Here is a 17,618-nt window from a genome sequence, read left to right on the forward strand (position 1 = left end):
AATGTTAGACCTAAAACCATAAAAACCCTAGAAGAAAACCTAGGGAATGCCATTCAGGACATAGGCATGGGCAAGGACTTCATGTCTAAACCGACAAAGCAACGGCAACAAAAGCCAAAATTGACAAATGGGATCTCATTAAACTAAAGAGCTTCTGCACAGCGAAAGAAACTAACATCAGAGTGAACAGGCAATCTATAGAATGAGAGAAAATTTTTGCAATCTACCCATCTGACATAGGGCTAATATCCAGAATCTACAAAGAACTCAAACAAATTTACAAGAAAAAAACAAACAACCCCATCAAAAAGTGGGCAAAGGATGTGAACAGACATTTCTCAAAAGAAGACATGCATACAGCCAACAGATACATGAGAAAATGCTCCTCATCACTGGCCATCAGAGAAATGCAAATCAAAACCACAATGAGATACCATCTCACACCAGTTAGAATGGCAATCATTAAAAAGTCAGGAAACAACAGGTGCTGGAGAGGATGTTGAGAAATAGGAACATTTTTACACTGTTGTTTGTGGTGTAAATTAGTTCAACCATTGTGGAAGACAGTGTGGCGATTCCTCAAGGATCTAGAACTACACATACCATTTTACCCAGCCATCCCATTACTGGGTATATACCCAAAGGATTTTAAATCATGCTGCTATAAAGACACATGCACACGTGTGTTTCTTGCAGCACTATTCACAATAGCAAAGACTTGGAACCAAACCAAATGTCCATCAATGATAGACTGGATTAAGAAAATGTGGCACATATACACCATGGAATACTACGCAGTCATAAAAAAGGATGAGTTTATGTCCTTTGCAGGGACATGGATGAAGCTAGAAACCATAATTCTGAGCAAACTATCACAAGGACAGAAAACCAAACACTGCATGTTTTCACTCATAGATGGGAGTTGAACAATGAGAACACATGGGCACAGGGTGGGGAGCATCACACACCAGGGCCTGTAGGTGGATGGAGGGCTAGCATTAGGAAAAATACCCAATGTAAATGACGAGTTGATGATTGCAGCAAACCAACTTGGCACATGTATACCTATGTCACTAATCTGTACATTATGCACATGTACCCTAGAACTTAAAGTATAATACAAAAAAATCCCTTTGCTCCTACTTATCTCATGTAATACAATAAATACGATTCTTTTATTATTTTGTCTTAACAGTCTTTAGTGGCTACTCTAGGCACAGCAATTCCTTTTTATCTTCAGAGAACTTATTTTTCTTTTTCCTGTGGTTCATCATTTGTGGGTTTTTTTTTTTTTTTTTTTTTGAAATTACTTCTACTTTTAATTTTAGCCTAACCTAATTAGGTGTGTTGCTATCTTTTTAAAACGGTTATTCTTATCCATTTTCTTAATCATTGCACAAAATATTAATAAGGTAAATTAATTTGTAATATATATTAGTCTTATTTAAAAAATTTAACATAGAAAGTGGTGATCTGTGATTTGTGAAAGAAATACCAATAGATGTGAATAATTTTCTCATTTAATTAGAAACTCAAAACTCCTGAATGGTTCCTACTTCTGTGTTGTTGATCTTGACCTACAATGACTATTGATTCTCACTTTTGTACTCGGGAGTATTATTCTCCATTTAAACCTTTCACAGTGACTTTTCTTGTGATTCTTTGGAGACAGAGCTCTTTTAGCAAACATTTTTTCCCATCTACCTCAGGTTTTCTCCTGCTGAAATCCCAATGATTGCCATTGATTAAAAACCAGTCTTCCCATCAGATAAACCCTTAAATTTTCCTCCCAATTCAGTATATAAAGTAATTATATAATGTTATTATTCATATAGAATGTTAATATGTAATACTACTATATATTAAAATGTTGATTTTTTTCTTTTCTTTTCCTTCTTCCCTTCCTTCCTCCTTTCCTCCCTTCCTTCCTTCTTTTTTTTTTTTTTTTTTGACAGAGTCTTGCTCTTTCTCCAGGCCAGAGTACAGTGGCATGATCTTGGTTCACTGCAACCTCTGCTTCCCAGGTTGAGGCATTTCTTCTGCCTCCGCCTCTCAAGTAGCTGAGACTAGAGGTGTGTGCCACCATGCCCAGCTGATTTTTGTATTTTTAGTAGAGACAGGTTTTCACCACATTGGCCAGGATGGTCTCTATCTCTCGACCTTGTGATTTGCCCGCCTCAGCCTCCCAAAGTGTTGGGATTTCAAGTGTGAGCCACTGTGCCTGGTCGGTTATTTTCTTTTTATCTTTTATCTACTATAGGTTTATTTGTGGTTATCATCAGGCTTACATATACCATCTTATAACAGTCTATTTTAATATGATATCAACTTAATTTTGACTGCACATAAAACTCTACACTAACTTTTCCTCACTGCATATTTTATTTATTAATATTATGATTTACATCTTTTATATTGTGTATCCATTAACAAATTATTTATTTTTATTATTTTCATCTTTTAAATTTTATAATAGAGTATAACGCACCACCATTAGGGTATTATGGTACTCTGAATCTGAATATGGTCTTACCTTTACAGAAAGTTTTATATTTTCATTTGTTTTCATGTAGTTATTTAGTGTCCTTTTGTTTCAACTTGAATAACTTTATTATTTCATGTAAAGCGGGTCTAGTGGGGAATTTCTTCTGCTTTTGTTTTTCTTGGAAAATTTAATTTCTCCTTCATTTTGGCTTTGCAACCTATAGTATTTCTATTGGTACTTGATTCCTTTCAGTACTTTGAATGTACCATCACATTCTCTCTTGGCCTGTAAGGTCTCTGATGATAAATCTACTGATGATCTTATGAGGGTTCCCTTGTAATGGATGAGTCACATTTTGTTGTTGCTTCTAAAATTCTCTTTGTCTTTGACCTTGTTGAATTTGATTATAATTTACCTTAGTAAAAACCTTCTGCTTAATCTCTTTGATGTTCTTTTGTCTTCATAGATCTTAATGTTCATTTTTCTCTTCAGGTTTGGGAAGCTTTCTGTCATTACATCTTTAAATAAGCTTTCTGCTCTTTTCTTTTTCTTCATTCCTTGTAGGACTCCCATAATGCATACATCTGTTCTCATGATGGTATCTCATAAGTTCCATGAGTTTTCTTGTATTTTTGTTGTTGTTGTTGTTGTTGTTATTCTTTCTCTTTTTTTCCCCTCTGATTTGGTAATTTCTGATGATCTGTCTTTAATCACTCTGCTTCTTTCTCCTGCTTGATTGAATCAGCTGTGAAATTATGAAATTTTTCAATTCAGTCATGTTCTTCAGCTTCAGAATTCCTGTTGTTTTTTAATGGGTTCTGTCCCTTATTGGACTTCTAATTTTGTTCATTTATTGTTTTCCTGATATTGTTTACTTGTCTGTCTGTGTTTTGTAGTTCACTGCATTTCTTTCAGATAATTATTTTGAATTTTTTGATGGGCTTTTCCTAAATTTCTATTTCTTTAGAGTTGGTTACTGATGGTGCTTACATTTTTTTCCTATGTGGCATCATGTATCCCTAATTACTTGTGGTCCTTGTGACCTTACATTTGTGTGTGTGCATCTGAAGAAGTAAGCACCTCTTACAGTCTTTACACAATGGCTTTTGTAGAGAAATCTTTTCACTAGTAAGCCCATCTAGATCTACTGAGTGGCCTCACTGGCAGGGTTCACAGGGAGACTTGCTGCTGTTATTTTAGAACTTTCTAGCCTAGTCCCTGGGTCAGTGGGTGGATGGGTCTGGCTCCTGGCTCCACAGGGAACATCCTGGTACCCGAGCAGGCTTGGTGTCTGGACCCACAGTGGTGAATGTGGAGCTTGTCTCTATGTGAGAATGTCTAGCTCCTGGGTTCATGGTAATAGGCCTGGAATCTGAGTCTTTCAGTTCAGGCCAGATCCTGGGTCCACAAGAGATAGCTTGGCATTAGCATACACTTGGGTGGGCCTGAAGTTTGGATCTGTAGGGGCTGGCCTGAGGTCTGGGTTCACAGAGTCCAATAGCTCTGAGGTAGACCCTGAGCCTCAGTCTGTGAAGGCCAGCCTAGTACTGAGGTGGGCTTGAAGCCTGGGTACTCAAGGGTAGTCCTGGGTCCTGAGGCTTTAGGGTCTGGCCTAAAACCTGAGGCCAAGGAGACTGGTCTGGTGCTGGGGTGGGCCTGAGGCTTGATCCTCAGGGGCTGGCCTAGAGTCAGTTCACTGGGACAGGTCTCATGATGGGGTCCATGGTGGAGCTGGTTTCTAACTTTACACTCCTTCCCCCTTATAAAAATATCTCTCTGCACTGTGCTGCCTGTATTGAGGAAAGGATTATGTAAGTAATATGAAACAGTCCTTTTTACCCTCTTCAATGTGTCTTTTATTATTTATTTACTCCACCCATGTGCTGTAATCTCTTACCTGGATTCCTTAGCTTTTGAGAAGGTATTTTTGTGTGTGCATAATTTTTCAAATTGACGTTTTTGTGAGAGGACAAGCACTGAAAACTTCTGTTCTGCCATCTTGCTGACATCACTACTCTATCATCTAGATATGTATTTTAAGTACACTTTTAATTGCCAGTACACCATGTCTGCATAGGTATAACAGAAACCAGTCAAAGTCACATGTTATGATAGTGTGAGTGATGTGTACTTTATTAATCTGCTTGTAGGGTCTAGAAGAAGCTAACAGAACAGATGAAAAAACATATTTCCAGGAACCTCAACAGACAGAACATCCTTAACTCTTAAATCTTAGCATGACTATTTTCTTTTTTAAAATAATTATATTATTTTAAAAATTAAAATTATATTTTTAAAATTATATTTTTAATTGAAGTATAATAAATTATTCATAGTTATGAGGCACAAAGTAATATTTTAATACATGTATACAATATGTAATGATCAAATCAGGGTGCTATATTTTGGGTGCTTGTCCCACTAAAATTCATATTAAAATTTGATTCCTAATGTTGAAGACTGGACCTAATGGGAGATATTTGGGTCATGGGGTCAGATTCCTCATGAATGGCCTAGGGGCATCCTCACAATAATGAGTTAGTTTTCATTCTATTAGTTCCTGTGAGAGCTGCTTGTTATAAACAGCCTGGTACTTCCTCCCTCTCTCTCTTTCTCTTGCTTCCTCTCTTGCCATGTGATCTCTGCACATGCCAGCTTCTCTTAACCTTCCACCAGGAGTGCAAGCAGCCTGAGGCCCTCATGAGACCTTGAGCAGATTGCAGCACCATGCTTCTTATACATCCTGTATAACTATGAGCAAATAAACCTCTTTTCTTTACTAATTACCCAGTCTCAAGCATTCCTTTATAGCAATGCAAATGGACTAGGACAGTAAATTGGTACTAAGGAGTGGGTTGTTGCTGTAAAGATACCTGAAAATGTAGAAACAGCTTTGGAACTGGGTAATAGGCAGAGGTAGAAAGTTTGGAAGGATTAGAAAAAAATTAAAAAGTGAGAGAAATTTTGCAACTACTTAGGAAGTGATTAAGTGGTTGTGAACAAAATACTGATAGAAATATGGGTAGTAAAGCCATGTTGATGAGGTCTCATATGGAAACTAGGAACTTATTAATAACTGAACCAAATGTCACCCTTGTTTACTCACGTAAAAGAACTTGGCTGCATTGTGTCCATGCCCTGGGTCTTTGTGGAGGGCTGAACTTAACAGTGAAGACCTAGAGTATCTGAAGGAAGATACAAAATGCAAATCAAAACCACAATAAGATATTGTCTTATCCCAGTTAGAATGACTATTATAAAAACCAGAGCACCTGTAGTCCAAAAAGATATTTGGCATAATTTTGATTTTTTAAAATTTGTTGGTCGGGAGCAAGATGGCCAAATAGGAACAGCTCCAGCCTCCAGCTCCCAGCGCGAGTGACACAGAAGACTGGTGATTTCTGCATTTTCAACTGAGGTACCGGGTTCATCTCATGGGGAGTGCCGGACAATCGGTGCTGGTCAGCTGGTGCAGCCCAACCAGTGAGAGCTGAAGCAGGGCAAGGCATCGCCTCACCTGGGAAGCACAAGGGGGAAGGGAATCCCTTTTCCTAGCCAAGGGAAACTGAGATACACAACACCTGGAAAATCGGGAAACTCCCGCCCTAATACTGCACTTTACCAAGGGTCTTAGCAAACAGCACACCAGGAGATTATATCCCACATCTGGCCCGGAGGGTCCCACACCCACGGATCCTCCCTCATTGCTAGCACAGCATTCTGAGATCTAACTGCAAGGTGGCAGCAAGGCTGGGGGAGGGGCGCCTGCCATTGCTGAGGTTTAAGTAGGTAAACAAAGCCTCCGGGAAGCTCGAACTGGGTGGAGCCCACTGCAGCTCAAGAAGGCCTGCCTGTCTGTATAGACTCCACCTCTGGGTGGAGTCTGACAGCTGTCTGACAGCTTTGAAGAGAGCAGTGGATCTCCCAGCACAGAGGTTGAGATCTGAGAATAGACAGACTGCCTGTTCAAATGGGTCCCTGACCCTTGAGAAGCCTAACTGGGAGACATCCCCCACTAGGTGCAGACTGACACCTCACACCTCACACAGTGGGGTACACTCCTGAGACGAAGCTTCCAGAGCAAGAATCAGACAGCAGCACTCGCTGTTCAGCAATATTCTATCTTCTGCAACCTCTGCTGCTGATACCCAGGCAAACAGGGTCTGGAGTGGACCTCAAGCAATCTCCAACAGACCTACAGCTGAGGGTCCTGACTGTTAGAAGGAAAACTAACAAACAAAAAGGACACCCACACCAAAACCCCATCAGTACGTCACCATCATCAAAGACCAAAGGCAGATAAAACCACTAAGATGGGGAAAAAGCAAGGCAGAAAAGCTGGAAATTCAAAAAATCAGAGCACATCTCCCCCACCAAAAGAATGCAGCTCATCACCAGCAATGGATCAAAGTTGGATAGAGAATGACTTTGATGTGTTGAGAGGAGAAGGCTTCAGTCAATCAACTTCTCAGAGCTAAAGGAGGAAATATGTACCCAGCGCAAAGAAACTAAAAATATTGAAAACAGAATGGAAGAAAGGATAACTAGAATAATCAATGCAGAGAAGGCCATAAATGAATTGATAGATATAAAACCAAGACACAGGAGATACGTGACAAATGCACATGCTTCAGTACCAACTCGATCAACTGGAAGAAAGAGTATCAATGATTGAAGATCAAATGAATGAAATGAAGTGAGAAGAGAAGTCTAGAGGAAAAAAAAAGGAAAAAGAAATGAACAAAGCCTCCAAAAAATATGGGATTATGTGAAAAGACCAAATCTACGTCGGATTGGGGTGTCTGAAAGTGACGGGGAAAATGGAACCAAGTTGGAAAACACTTCAGGATATTATCCAGGAGACCTTCCCCAACCTAGTAAGGCAGGCCAACTTTCAAATTCAGGAAATACAATGAATGCCACAAAGATACTCCTCAAGAAGAGCAACTCCAAGACACATAATTGTCAGATTCACTAAAGTTAAAATGAAGGAAAAAATGTTAAGGGCAGCCAGATAGAAAGGTCGGGTTACCCACAAAGGGAAGCCCCTTAGACTAACAGCAGATCTCTCCACAGAAACTCTCCAAGCCAGAAGAGAGTGGGTGCCAATATTCAACATTCTTAAAGAAAAGAATTTTCAACCCAGAATTTCATATCCAGCCAAACTAAGTTTCATTAGTGAAGGAGAAATAAGATCCTATACAGACAAGGCAATACTTAGAGATTTTGTCACCATCAGGCCTACCCTAAAAGAGATCCTGAAGGAAGCACTAAACATGGAAAGGAACAACCAGTACCAGCCATTGAAAAACGTGCCAAAATGTAAAGACCATCAATGCTAGAAAGAAACTGCATCAACTAACGAGCAAAATAACCAGCTAATATCACAATGATAGGATCAAGTTCATACATAACAATATTAAACTTAAATGTAAATGGACTAAATGGTCCAACTGAAACACACAGACTGGCAGATTGGATAAAGAGTCAAGACCCATCAGTTTGCTGTATTCAGGAGATCCATCTCACATGCAGAGACACACACAGGTTCAAAATAAAGGGATGGAGGAAGATCTACCAAGCAAATGGAGAACAAAAAAAAAGCAGGGGTTGCAATACTAGTCTCTGATAAAACAGACTTTAAACCATCAAAGATCAAAAGACAAAGAAGGCCATTACATAATGGTAAAGGGATCAATTCAACAGGAAGAGCTAACTATCCTAAATATATATGCACCCAATACAGGAGCACCCAGATTCATCAAGCAAGTCCTTAGAGACTCACAAAGAGACTTAGACTCCCATACAATAATTATTGGGAGACTACAACACCCCACTATCAACATTAGACAGATCAACAAGACAGAAAGTTGACAAGGATATCCAGGAATTGAACTCAACTCTGCAACAAGCGTACCTAATAGACATCTACAGAACTCTCCACCTCAAATCAACAGAATATACATTCTTCTCAGCACCACATCACACTTATTCGAAAATTGACCACATAGTTGGAAGTAAAGCACTCCTCAGCAAATGTAAAAGAACAGAAATTATAACAAACTGTCTCTCAGACCACAGTGCAATCAAACTAGAACTCAGGACTAAGAAAATCAATCAAAACTGCTCAACTACTTGGAAACTGAACAACTTGCTCCTGAATGACTACTGGGTACATAACAAAATGAAAGCAGAAATAAAGATGTTCTTTGAAACCAATGAGAACAAAGATACAACATACCAGAATTTCTGGGATACATTTAAAGCAGTGTGTAGAGGGAAATTTGTAGCACTAAATGCCCACAAGAGAAAACTGGAGGGATCTAAAATTGACACCCTAAGATCACAATTAAAAGAACTAGAGAAGCAAGAGCAAACACATTCAAAAGCTAGCAGAAGGCAAGAAATAACTAAGATAGAGCAGAACTGAAGGAGATAGAGACAGGAAAACCCTTCAAAAAAACAATGAATCCGGGAGTTGGTTCTTTGAAAAGATCAACAAAATTGATAGACTGCTAGCAAGATCGATAAAGAAGAAAAGAGACAAGAATCAAATAGATGCAATAAAAAATGATAAAGGAGATATCAGCACCGACCCCACAGAAATACAAACTACCATCAGAGAGTACTATAAAAACCTCTATGCAAATAAACTAGAAAACCTAGAAGAAATGAATAATTTTCTGGACACTTACACTCTCCCAAGACTAAACCAGGAAGAAGTTGAATCACTGAATAGACCAAGAGCAGGCTCTGAAATTGAGGCAATAATTAATAGCCTACCAACCAAAAAAAGTCTAGGACCAGATGGATTCACAGCCAAATTCTAGCGAAGGTACAAGGAGGAGCTGGTAGCATTCCTTCTGAAACTATTCCAATCAATAGAAAAAGAGGGAATCCTCCCTAACTCATTTTATGAGGCCAACATCATCCTGATACCAAAGCCTGGCAGAGACACAACAAAAACAGAGAATTTTAGATCAATATCCCTGATCAACATAGATGCAAAAATCCTCAATAAAATACTGGCAAACCGAATCCAGCAGCACATCAAAAAGCTTATCCACCATGATCAAGTAGGCTTCATCCCTGGGATGCAAGACTGGTTCAATACATGCAAATCAATAAACATAATCCAGCATATAAACAGAACCAAAGACAAAAACCACGATTATCTCAATAGATGCAGAAGAGGTCTTTGACAAAATTCAACAGCCCTTCATGCTAAAAACTCTCAATAAATTTGATATTGATGGAAAGTATCTCAAAATAATAAGAGCTATTTATGACAAACCCACAGCTAGTATCATACTGAATGGGCAAAAACTGGAAGCATTCCCTTTGAAAAGTGGCACAAGATGGGGATGCCCTCTCTCACCACTCCTATTCAACATAGTGTTGGAAGTTCTGGCTAGGGCAATCAGGCAAGAGAAAGAAATCAAGGGTATTCAGTTAGGAAAAGAAGACGTCAAATTGTCCCTGTTTGCAGATGACATGCTTGTATATTTAGAAAACCCCATCATCTCAGCCCAAAATCTCCTTAAGCTGATAAGCAACTTCAGCAAAGTCTCAGGATACAAAATTAATGTGCAAAAATCACAAACATTCTTATACACCAGTAACAGACAAGCAGAGAGCCAAATCATGAATGAACTTCCATTCACAATTGCTTCAAAGAGAATAAAACACCTAGGAATCCAACTTACAAGGGATGTAAAGGATCTCTTCAAGGAGAAATACAAATCACTGCTCAGTGAAATAAAAGAAGACACAATCAAATGGAAGAACATACCATGCTCATGGATAGGAAGATTCAATGTTGTGAAAATGGCCATACTGCCCAAGGTAATTTATAGTTTCAGTGCCATTCCCATCAAGCTACCAATGACTTTCTTCACAGAATTGGAAAAAAAACTGCTTTAAAATTCATATGGAGCCAAAAATGAGCTCACATTGCCAAGACAATCCTAAGTCAAAAGAACAAAGCTGGAGGCATCATGCTACCTGACTTCAAACTATACTACAAGGCTACAGTAACCAAAACAGCATGGTACTGGTACCAAAACAGAGATATAGACCAATGGAACAAAACTGAGCCCTCAGAAATAATACCACACATCTACAGCCATGTGATCTTTGAAAAACCTGACAAAAACAAGAAATGGGGAAAGGATTCCCTATTTAATAAATGGTGCTGGAAAAATTGACTAGCCATAAGTAGAAAGCTGAAACTGGATCCTTTCCTTACTCCTTATATGAAAATTAATTCAAGATGGTTTAGAGACTTAAATGTTAGACCTAAAAGACCTAGAAGAAAAACCCTAGAGGAAAACCTAGGGAATACCATTCCGGATATAGGCATGGGCAAGGACTTCATGTCTAAACCAACAAAGCAATGGCAACAAAAGCCAAAATTGACAAATGTGATCTAATTAAACTAAAGAGCTTCTGCACAGCAAAAGAAACTAACATCAGAGTGAACTGGCAACCTACAAAATGGGAGAAAATTTTTGCAATCTACTCATCTGACAAAGGGCTAATATCCAGAACCTACAAAGAACACAAACAAATTTACAAGAAAAAAACAAACAACCCCATCAAAAAGTGGGCAAAGCATATGAACAGACATTTCTCAAAGGAAGACATGCATACAGCCAACAGATACATGAAAAAATGCTCATCATCACTGGCCATCAGAGAAATGCAAATCAAAACCACAGTGAGATACCATCTCACACCAGTTAGAATGGCAATCATTAAAAAGTCAGGAAACAACAGGTGCTGGAGAGGATGTTGAGAAATAGGAACACTTTTACACTGTTGGTGGGATTGTAAACCGGTTCAACCATTGTTTAAAACAGTATGGCTATTCCTCAAGGATCTAGAACTAGAAATACCATATGACCCAGCCATCCCATTACTGGGTATATACCCAAAGGATTATAAACCATGCTGCTATAAAGACACATACATACGTATGTTTATTGCGGCACTATTCACAATAGCAAAGACTTGGAATCAACCCAAGTGTCCATCAGTGACAGACTGGATTAAGAAAATGTGGCACATATACACCATGGCATACTATACAGCCATAAAAAAGGATGAGTTCATGTCCTTTGTAGGGACATGGATGCAGCTGGAAACCATCATTCTCAGCAAACTATCGCAAGAACAGAAAAATCAAACACCGCATGTTCTCCCTCATAGGTGGGAATTGAACAATGAGATCACTTGGACCCTGGAATTGGAACATCATACACCAGGGCCAATTATGGGGAGGGAGAAGCGGGGAGAGATGGCATTGGGAGCTATACCTGATGTAAATGATGAGTTGATGTATGCTGACGAGTTGATGGGTGTAGCACACCAACATGGCACAAGTATACATATGTAACAAACCTGCACTTTGTGCACATGTACCCTAGAACTTAAAGTATAATAAATAAATAAATAAATAAATAAATAAATAAAAAAAAATGTGTTGAGTCTTAACCTATGGTCTATCCTTAAGAATGTTCTATGGGCTGATGAGAAGAATGTATGTTTTGCAATAGTTGGTTGAAATGTTCTGTAAATGTTTGTTAGGTCCATTTGGTTTATAATGCAGTTTAATTCTGATATTTGTTTGTTTTCTGTCTAAATGCTGACAGTGGGAGTGTTGATGTTTCCAACTATTATTATAGTGGGGTCTATCTTTATATTTAGTTCTAATAATATACACTTCGTATATTTGGGTACTCTTATGTTGGGTGCATACATATTTTTAATTTTATATTTTCTTGCTGAATTGATCTCTTTATCATTATGTAATGACCTTCATCCCTTTTTTTTGTTTGTTTATAGTCTATTTTATCTGGTATAAATATATCTTTTTCTGTGTTCCTTTGGCATCTGTTCGTGAGGAATATTTCATTCCATTCCTTCACTTTCAATCTTATGTGGTCTTTATGGTAAACAGAATTTCTTATAGGAAGCATATAATTGGGTCTTGTTTGTTTTTTAACTCATGCAGCTAGTCTATCTTTTAATTAGACACTATAACTGCTTTACATTCAAGGTTGGTAATAAGTAAGGACCTACTCTTGTCATTTTGTGAATTGTTTTCTAGTTGGTTTGTGTATCCCTGTGCTTCTTTATTCCTCTCTTTTTGATTATCTTTGTAGTTTATTGGTTTTGTATAGTGATACGTTTGATTCCTTTCTCTTTCTCATATGTTTATCTGTTTTGCCAGTGAGTTTTAATCTTTTAGGTGTTTTTACAATGGCAAATATTCTATTTTTTTTTTTCTAGATGTAGGTTTCCTTTGAGCATTTCTGGTAGGGCTGGTCTAATGATAATAAATTTCCTCTGTTTTTGCTTGTCTGGGAATGACTTCTTTTTTCTTCATTCCTTAAAGATAGTTTTGCTGGGTGTAACATTCTTGTGACATTTTTGTTTGGTTTGGTTTCCACACTTTGAATATATTTTCCCATTCTCTTTTGGGCTATAAGATTTCTGCTGAGAAATCTATTATTCTGATGGAGATTCTGCAACTCTCATAAGGTCAAATTTTGTTCACATCATTGTGTCCCATATGTCTTGTAGGCTCTCTTCATTCTTCATTCTTTTTTATGTTTATTTTTTCTACTTATGGAGATGTAGGGGCAATTGGGCCCCAGGGTAGAATGCACTCTGATGGTGGCTCTGCTTTTAAAATGGTGACATTCTGCAGCAGTCTAGGTTACTGGTAATGCAGTGGGGGGACCCATTATGAATTATTTCTCTGGAAGCTCCCTATACTGTGCTTAATGCCTACGAGAGTTGTGGGGCTCTCAGGTAGTTAGAATTTAGATGTTCATGATTGATATATGGACTCTTGGGGATCTCCTGTTTACCTTTTCCTTCCAGCAGGGAGTCCCTCTTGGGTCTGAGTTGATCCTGGCCAGGTGCTTTATTTCTTTCTCTAAGCTGCTATCCTGAGTCACCATGCGTCAGTGGGTCTTTGTCATTTCTTTGCTAAATTCCAGTGTTCTTTCCTAGACATTGTGTGGTCTTCCGGATATGTGGTTATCTATTTTGTTGTTGTTGTGTTCCTTTGTGAAGGAGATAAGTGCTGGGTGTGGTAGGGAGCCATCTTGATGACTTGTCTTCTAAGCATGACTATTTTCAGTGAGTAACCTAGACTCACACATTTCATTTACACTTACTTGGTATTAAATTATTGCTTTTCTTTGGAGAACTACTGTAAGGACATGTAAAACTTCTCAGAGATGTAAACATTACAAAGCTTTTAAGAAGCACACAGGATACTCTCTTTCATACTTTACTGTTTTATTAAGAAATATTTATATTAGAATTTTGAAAAGTCAAAAATGTCAAAGCCTTCAAAGAATCCATTTGAGGTTTTTCTTGTAATGTTTGCAAGCAGGAAAGGGAGCTGAAAGTTGCAGGTAGGTTGTTACAGAGGTGTGCCCTATATGTTGATTGCAAGAAAGATAGTAACTCTTTAATTTAGGATATGTTGTTGTAATGTTCTGTGAAATCTGAACTCTAGTGATTGTAGCAGAGTCTTCCAAACCTGTGGTTGTTTTTGTCGCTCTAGTCTTTCCTAAGTCTACAGTGGTACAGCCACTGTCTTAATCAGCTTCTTGGTAATGCATTAATGAAATGCACTTCATACACAACCCACAGTCTCAGATCAGGCTTAGGAGATTGCTTTACTAAAAGAATCAGGAGTATAATGACCTTATGTTGTAGGTAGATTCTATCTGACAAACCACCCATTTTAATTCTTCTTGATCCCTGTTATAGTTTTTGATTCTGGGGATCATGGGACTTTATTGAAATGCCTGTATGGCATTGGAGACCTCAGAAGCACAGTCCTGTCTCAAGTTTCAATTTCTGTTTCTATCTGAGGAAATGGTTTGGAACTGCTTCATTGCAATTTTCAACTCTGTGGAAAAAAATGTGATGGATTTAGAATTTATGTTAGCTTCCACGTCTTTTTATTTTTGTAAAAGTGTGCATTTGAAAATTTTTAATGATCTACAAACACTTCTTTATTACATTGTCATAATTTTGTTCATAGGGTAGTTCATTGTTAGTTAGGAAGACATTTTATGAAATTTTATTGATTTATCTGTCAGATACAAGAACCACATAACTTTTGGGCAGATACTTTTCAACAGAATTGTTTGTAGTTAAAATTGAGGAGGCAACCACAACTTTTAGGGAAAAATAACTGGAAAAATTATGCATTTCCAACACATGGTTAATATAGTGGAAATGAAACTTCAAAAATGTGTGGAATTTCTACTCTAAAAGGAGAAAGTTCTCTGAACAAATCAATTATTTTGTTTTATGTCTGTGATCCTTTCCAAATTTAAAGGGAGAAATTGTGATTTAAAAAATAGATGTATAGAAAATTGATCTGTTTGATAAGAACAGTTGAAGACAAAGCTATGAATTAGGCAATTTTTTTTATTTGGCAATATTTCTATTGCTCCTTAAATGTTTTTCCTTTTTGGCAGTATGTTCTTTCTCCAGTTACCTTCCAGGCACACTTATGCCAAGGTTTTACTTTCTTATTATGTCCCTCTTCCGTTTAAAGCTTACTTGCATATATCCCTTTGCTTCATAGCCAGTTAAAATAATACAATAGTTTTATTAACAGATACTGGCTTAACATACTATTGATAACTTTCATTTTTATGAGAAGTTTTGGAGATAAGTATTCTTAAAATTAATTCAGACACATTTAAAGGAGATGGAGGAATTAGAGATAACAAGAAATATATTTTTGCACAGACAGAATTTTTCCCAAGCATTCCTCAAATTACATCTACTTATTTTTGTATAATAACTATTCTGCTAATATTAAGCACATTGAATTCATATAACAGAAATGGTTCACTTGTTATTTGAAAATGAAATTCATTAATTATTAGGGTGGTTTACATTTCTGAAGTAATTTCTTGTGCATTTTCTCATGTGATTATCTCAATAACCATATTAGGAAGAGCACACAGTGTCACCTTTTTACAAATGACGGAATTGAGCCTCAGACAGATTTATAGATTTGCTTAAGGTGACCAACCACTGTATAGTAAAAATAGAAAATAAAGCAATGTCACTGGACTCCCGGCCTCATAATTGTTCCATCATTGCTAGTCAAGATATATAAGAGATGAACATTTAATTAAATATCTTTCTCTTTATTCAGTACACATATATTAATTACCAGTAATATGCATTGACTCATAAGGGATACAGAGAGGCAGAGACATGACCTTGCTAGGAGTTCCCAGTCTAGTTGAGAAAGTTAAAACATTTAAAGAGATTTCTGTAATACAAGATATAGAAAGTGAAATATCCCAGTAAAATTGAGGAAGAGATATAATAGTGAGTGAATCTAAAGAAGGACTTTTTAGCTGTAAAGAGAAAATTGTAGTCTTCACACTGGAGTGTGCACATGGACATGGCTTTGCATGATGTCTAGGATATGGATATATAGAGATGAAAGACAGTACACAAAAGCAGAGGGAATATTGAGCACAAAGTTACATCTAGGAAAAAGGGTTGATGATATAGACCTTTTCTGCATTTTCTTTCCTTTGCACTGATGTGGAATACTCTTCTGTTAACAATACCCAAATATTTCTTTGGGCAGCCAGCTCTTTCCAACTCTAAATATATGTGTTTGTGGAGAGATTGATCTGACCATTCTGCTTTAAAGGGGACCACAATTCCCAGCCTGATCAGTCAGAATTACAGTGGTTCAAGGATATGCATATTATGCAGGACTTCTGAGAAAAAGCACATTTTTTTTCTTTCTGCTGAGGTTGCTCAGAAAGTAGAATGTAAGTGGTGGTCTTCTTTGCCCCGTCATGGAAAAAGCCTTCTGTTTGTATACAGTTCTCAATGGGTCTCTCACATTTCTGCCGATCTTGTGGATAAAGTACAAATTGCCTTTTTTTCCAGACTATACTTTAAAATATGTTTGCTCAGTAAATAGCCTTGGGAAGAGAGAAAGAGATCCAGAACAAAGGAAAGGAATGCTTACTGTCCATCAAAAAAGATTCAGGCTCTCTAAGCTCAGAGTTCCTCTACTGCAACACAACCTACTACCTGGGTAGGCATACACCTAGGCTTCTCTGTGTCCCTCATGATATTTATGGATTAGAGGGATTCACAGAAATATACCTTTGCCTCTGGTCCAGCAGTCTCATGTTTTCTGTCAGCATTTATATAACCAAGGCAGGTTAACTTGCTAACTTACAAGCAAGGTAAATCGCAGACCATTCTCATTTTTCTGACAATTTTTGGATAAATAAACCAACAGAGGCTTCTAGAAAGATGTACAAAGAAAGCTGTTTGTGGCAATATTTTTTTTGACATCTGTATCAAATTATGCCTTAATTAAGATATCTGCATCTTACTCAGTTAAATGAACTACCACATTTCATTCCTGCTTAAGCTTTCTTAAATTATGTTTCCATCACTTGCAAGCAAAAAAATCTGTATCCCAATATTGGAGAACTATCTAAAAATTTAATTTAATTCGATGCAGAAATGGGACTACTGAAAGATTAGATTAGATATGAATTTCTAGCATAGCTGCAAATTTGACTGGAAGTGAATGAAAACAATGGAATTTTTCCATTAGAATACAATATTTTACACACATTTAAATCTTGAGTATCAATATGGAATTTCATTCCAGTGCATTCTATGCATGTTCTCAACTAGCAAAAAAAAAAAAAAAAAAAAAAGTAGGTATTTAATTGTTATTAGCTTTGAGAAGATGAAGAACAGATATTATTTACGATAAGCAAATTTAAACCAAGTGACTTTCCTGAAACTTCACTGTGGCCTAAAAGTAAACCATAGCTTATGTGATTCTCTTTAGGGTCTCCACATATTCTTTTCTGGCACATTTCTCCACAAAATATCTCATCAAGAAAGTAAATAAAAAAGAAAAATGCACACTGATTACATAAAATATAATTTTTGCTGCATATATTGTAAATAAAATAGTAACCTATATACTTAAGGGTTTCGTTTTTTCAAGTAAGGTACAAAATATGATATTATGAAAGGAACATTAAGCTTGGAATGATTTTACTTGTGTTTTCGCTACAGTGCTGTGTAA

The 17,618-nt window shown here is 37.2% G+C and overlaps 1 long non-coding RNA gene across 2 annotated transcripts in view; it reads left to right on the top strand.

Moving 5' to 3' along the window:
• The first annotated feature begins 391 nt into the window (after positions 1 to 391).
• Positions 392 to 17,618, top strand: part of LOC126956412 (uncharacterized) — a 422,440-nt gene continuing 405,213 nt past the window's right edge. Inside the window, exon 1 of one of the 2 annotated variants that reach the window (XR_007726322.1) lies at positions 392 to 484. This is a non-coding gene — a long non-coding RNA (uncharacterized LOC126956412). Of the gene's footprint in view, positions 485 to 11,117; positions 11,264 to 17,618 lie in introns of those variants that run through there. The other variant, XR_007726323.1, reaches the window with a different exon arrangement.

This window comes from Macaca thibetana, chromosome 6, assembly GCF_024542745.1.
Source record: "Macaca thibetana thibetana isolate TM-01 chromosome 6, ASM2454274v1, whole genome shotgun sequence".
NCBI lineage: Eukaryota > Metazoa > Chordata > Mammalia > Primates > Cercopithecidae > Macaca > Macaca thibetana.